The sequence below is a fragment of the Balaenoptera musculus genome, chromosome 4 (assembly GCF_009873245.2).
Source record: "Balaenoptera musculus isolate JJ_BM4_2016_0621 chromosome 4, mBalMus1.pri.v3, whole genome shotgun sequence".
Lineage (NCBI taxonomy): Eukaryota > Metazoa > Chordata > Mammalia > Artiodactyla > Balaenopteridae > Balaenoptera > Balaenoptera musculus.
In genome coordinates, this window is record NC_045788.1 from 19,157,292 (window position 1) to 19,163,291 (window position 6,000).

A 6,000-nucleotide genomic window follows, 5' to 3' on the forward strand; every position below is an offset into this window, starting at 1 on the left:
GATCTCATGCATTTTTATAACCTAACTATAATTAGCTTACACATCTACATTGTCAGCCTTGATTGTTCTCCATCTACTCTCACGTCTTCAGTTGTGTGGATGTTACCCATCACTTTCCAACAAAGCACGTTCCTTCTCCTAAGAGAACTTAGTCCTGACTTCCCATTTCTGTTAATGGTATTATCTTTCATGGATCACCCACTGTTAAAGCACTTGAATCATCATTGACTCTTCCCCCTTTCAGGCCCCTATAGCTAATCAGTCCTTAAGTTCTGTTGGCTCTTCATTCTCAGTGTTTCTCACATCTGTCTTTTCCCATGACCACCCTCTCATTCCAGAACTTATCATTTTGTGCCTGCATTACCACAGTTCCTTGCAGTTATTTTTACTGCCTCTAGTGTCTTATCCTCTTAGTTGAATTCAGTTCTCCGCATTTATTTCCCTATACAGCACATCGGATGCACCAGTTCCCTGTTTCAATTCTTCAGTGGGTTCCTGTTGCTGAAAGGTGCTGATGTTCATATTCAGCTTTGGATATAAGATTCTTTATCCTCTGCATGAACCTCCTATCCCATATAAACTGGCTTTCTCAAGTTGAAGTGATCTTGGGTTCTTACAAACCCCAGTAACTCTTGTTGTCTGCCTGCTCATTTGCACATATGAATTATAGCTTTGTATAGGTTTATTCATGTAACATATTTTGAGCTTCTGTCATTTGCCAGGCATGGCATTGGGTTTGGGAAAACAGTGGTGAGCTACCTAGACTGTCTCTGCCTTCTTGGAGATTAGCCTGATGGGGAAAATAGACATCAAAATGCCACACAGTTTTTTGTGAATGGTGATTAGTGTTATGAATGAAAAATATAGGGTGCTGTACAAGCATGTAATAGGGGAACGTGTTCTTAATATGGAGAGCAATGAGAGCTAAGGAAGGTTTCCCTAAAGAAGTGACAATGAGCCAAGAGTTCAAGGACAAGTAAGAACTAACTAGAAAAACAGAAGAGCATTCCAGGCAAAGGGAACTGCTTTTGCAGTGGCCCTGAGGCTGTAATAATTATTCTGTTTTATCTTCTTAGAGAGTAATTAATTCAGAGGTAAGTGCTTGACCTTTTCTTCTTCTTAACCCAACTACTCTTTATAGCACTATGTCTTTCATATATTAGATTCTCAATAAATATTTGATTGAACTATTTATTTGGAGGAGTTGGACAAATCTCCAGGTGTCTTTCTAAGCTACACCATGATCACCCCTATCCCTCTTGAATTTGCATTTAGCGTTACAACATCACTGTTTTCAACAATTTATAAATTTTCCCATGTTTCCCAAACTTTTGGGTGATTTTACATTGATTGCATTTTTTTTAACTTTCTATCTTGAGATAATTACAGATTCACAAGAAGTTGCAAAGATAGTACAGAGAGATCCCTGTGTATACTGTACCCAGTTCCCCCGCTTTGGTCACATTTATATAACTATAGTACAATATCAAAACCACAAAACTGATATTGGTATAAATATGTATACAGTTCTGTAACGCCATAGTCGAGATCTCCCTCATGCTACTTCTTCGTAGTCACACCTACCTGCTGCCCCACACCCACTGTCTCTAACCGCTGGTGACAACTAATCTCTTCTCCATCTCCATGATTTTGTTATTTTGTATAATGTTACATAAATGGAGTCATACAGCGTGTGACCTTTTGAGATTGGCTTTTGTCACTCAGTGTAATGCCCTGGAGATCCATTCAAGCTGTTGAATGTTTCAGTAGTTTCTTCCTTTTTACTGGTGAGTAGTATCCTGTGGTATGGATATATAATACGGATGTTTGAAAGATAGTTTGCTTAACTGGTCACCTGTTAGAAATTTTGGGCATTTCCAGTTTTTGGCTGTTATAACCTGCTATGAACAAACATGTACAGGCTTTTGTGTGGACATAACTTTTTGTATCTCTGAGATAAATGCCCAGTAGTGCAATTGCTAGGTTGTATGGTAAATGTATGTTTAATTCTTAAAGAAACTGACAAACTGTTCCAAAGTGGCTGTACATTTTACATTCCCACCAGTAATGTTTGAGAGATCCAGTTTCTTTGCATGCTCACCAGCAATTTGGTATGTCATTATTTTTTATTTTAGCTGTTCTAATAGATATATAGTGATATCTCATCATGGTCTCAATTTACATTTCTGAAATGATTAGTAATGTCAAAAATATTTTCATTACTTACTTGCCGTCCATATTTTATTGAAATATGAATAAAATATTTAGTGAAATATGAATAAAATATTATAGTGAAATATGTTTTCATGTCCTTTTGCCCACTTTCTAATTGGACTGTTTGTTTTTTACTGTAGAGTTTGAAAGCTCTATATATATTCTAGATGTGAGTCCTTGGTCAGATGGGTGCTTTGCCAGTATTTTCTCCCAGTCTGTAGCTTATCTTTTCATCCCTTAAACATAGGTTAAAAAATGAACTTTGATCTTAATTTCACACCTTGTACAAAAATTAATTCAAAATGGATCGTAGATTTAATTGTAAAATATAAAACTTTTTAGAATAAACAAAATTTGCAGAACCTTGGGCTTGGTAAGAATTCTTAGACATAACACCAAAAGTATGACCTATTTTTTTAAAAAATTGGTAACAGACTTAAGATGAAAATTTATGCTTTTTGAAAGACCCTGTTAAGAGGATGATTACACTATACTTTGGTCAGTTAGTAGTGATTCGAGAGAGGACAAGATAATAAATGCCTTTGAATCATACTGTAGGCTGGCACAGACAGCTAAGGCCTTCATTACGTCTATTTCCCAGTGCCATTATGCCTATTTGATGAGCAGTTATTTGAACTGTATAGGGTATTCCAAGTCTGGATATTCCTTGATTTGTTCTGTTCTTGATGATTATAAGCATTGTTGGTCTTCAGGTGCATAGTGATTTGCTCTCTTACATGGACAACTGACAAGAGTTAAAAAATTTTTTTCTGTGAGGTTAAGCTCAACTATCCTATAAGTATGAATTTGCCCTCTCTTGGTTTTTAGTAGTAAATGCAAAGTAAAATCTTGTAAGCACGTTTTAAAGTTTCCCTTTTGTTTTCTCTACAAAACACCAGTAAGCACAGGGTATGTCAGGAGGTGGTCCTAAAGAAAATCAGTATGAACTTCCTAATCTTTAATGGCAATGTGTGAAGAATGGGAGATGCTCATCGTCTGTTTTCTGGACATCTTCTGTCTTTTTAAGGAAAGATTGCCACCTGAATTCAGACAACGAATGCTCAGGAAGTCTTTTAAGCTTTACCAAGAGTTAGGTAAGGTCTTCAGTTTCATTTGATATCTATATCTAACCTTCTTATCTCCTCCCATTCTCATCAAGAATTTTAAAATAGTACCAGGAGCCAGGAATTTCAGTTTACTCTGACTGTATCTTTTTGATTCTGATTTGGCAACTGTTTTGCAGTGTCTTATGTTATGTTGGCTTCTAGGTAAGATATGGATTTATTGGCAAAGGAAGATTTCTGTTATCTTCTGGAAACTGGAGAGCAGCTGCCTTCACTGAGCTGTAGTGCTATGATCCTTAGGACTGTTTAGCTAGGAATGAAAAGTATTCCAAATAAGAGCTGTTTTGCAGAAACAGCCCCCACTTGTCACTTTGGTAGAAAAAAAACTGTTTTGATCTCATTTCATAAACTCAGAAGAATAAAGAGTTAGCTTACATTCTCTGGCATATTCATAAACAGTTATTGGGGGATGGGGAATGATGAGACAGTGTTATGCTTTCTGTTAAAAATGAAAAGTATGGTCCAGTGGGAAGAGTTTCCAGCCTATAGAATCTATTAATATTTGGAGATCTTTATCACCTGCAAAATGATTAGAGAACACATGATTCTTTTGTTTCTGGAGTGTTTTAAGAATTTATTAGGCTTTCAAAAAGTTGTAAGAAGTGACTGATTGGATAAGGGGAATGAGGAAAAGGAAAGAGTCATAATCATGATCAGGCATGATTGACAAGATTTTTAGTTTTATATCTAGGTGGTATCCTCTACTGAGATGGTGAGGATTAGGAGCTGAACATGTTAGAGGAGTAAGGAGGAAAAATGAGTTTCGTTTTGGACATGCTGAGTTTGAAGTGTTTTCTGGGAATTCATTTAGAGGTGTCCAGTAGGCAGCTGGATATTCTGGAATGTTTTCCACACCACCAAGCAGTTCTCTAGTTCTCTGTGGATACTAGCTGGGTGTCCTACAATTTAACTCAATTCTGACACTATTTAATTGGAGATAGTATCAGATTCCACAGGTTAAGTCCTGCAAGACTGCCCCCACTTCAGACAGCAGTTGCAAGTCCAGGTTGTTCTCCTGTCCTCTGACTGACCAGTTATAAATCAGGGGTTCCCACTGCTCCCTCCTCAAATTCAGTCATTTGTCAGAATGTTCACAAAGCTCAGCAAAACATTTACTTATGTTTACCAGTTTATTATAAAAGATAGAGATGAACAGCCAGGTGAAGAGGTACATAGGGCAAGATCCAGAAAGGCCCCAAGTGCAGGAACTTCTGTCCATGTGGAACTGGGGTGCACCACCCTCCTGGCAGGTGGATCCATTCACTTACCTGGAAACTTAATCACGTTTTATTCAGGAGTTTTTATAGAACGTTAGTCTCCAGCCTCCCACTCTTCCACTTCCCAGAGATTGGTGGATGGACTGAAAGTTCCAGCCTTCTAATCACTTGGTCTTTTGGGTAACCAGTCCCATCTTGAGGCTATCTAGGGGCCCCAGCCCAATCGTTCATTAGCAAAACTCTTGAAAGATGTTCCTTATGAATAAGTAAAGACATTCATATCACCCAGGAAATTTCAAGGGTTTCAGGACCTCTGTGCCAGGAACTGGGAGAAAGACCAAATATACTTATTAAACCACAGATATAGAGGTCTAGTGCTTAAACCTGGGGAGATGATTATTATTGGGAGTCATCAGCACATTGACCGAGTTCTTAACCTTTTAAGGGTAAGAGGCTCAACACCATCTTCCCCAGAAAAACATGCATCTGCCTAAAGAATCACATAATTTCAAGGGGCTCATAGATTCCCTGAAACCCACACATAAATCTGAGTTAACAGTTCCTATTCTTTATTCATTCCAAAGTCAGTCACAAAAACATAGAGCAAAATTTAAAACTCATTTTAAATCATTTTGGAATGGTAAAAATTGTAACAACAAGGTTTTAAAACTCACGTAAGGTATCATGTGGGGGATTTGGCTCTGAAGAACTGTAATCTTTTGCCCAGATTATGCCAGTGATCTTCCCCAAGGTGTACTGTATATACAGGAAGGGCTTTGTGTAGCAGATGGTATAGCAGGCCTGGGAGGCAGAGCTAGATGAGAGATCTAAGCCAGGACAAAGTAAGGCACTTGTGGATCTGGGCATAGGCAAAGTGGAATAGACAGAAATTACAAGTGGCCCGTGATACTGGCATAATAGTCACAGGCCACAATGTGGATGATGGGTCAGGCAGATCCTGAGTGGTACTATGGTCGGAAAGCTAATGCACCAATTAATTGCTGGAAGTGATGGGCTGAGTATGAGTCAAGCACCATGGATAGCTCCGAGGCAAGGGTGTTTACTGCCTCTAAGAATCTGAAGCAAATAAAGCCTTTTTTTAAACAAAAAAAAAATCAGAAGGCAGCTAGCCTGTCTGGACTGTACCACCTCTGAGGTATACCATGAAAGATGGTACCCTGGATTTCAAAGTCATTACATGATTGCAGTCTTGAAGAATAATTTAAACTATTCTTATAGTCAAGGACAACATCACACCCGTGTCTGAATAGCCTCACTCTGTTATGTCAGGATTAAGAGGTAGGCATTTGAATGCATCCTAGGGGATTTCCTGGGCTATCTTATCATTTTGGAAGGCATCTAAATGAACCTTTGCCAACCCAGAGAATATCTCAGTCTTTATAAAACTCCTCACAATCCTTGTCACTCTAATGTCCCATAGAAGG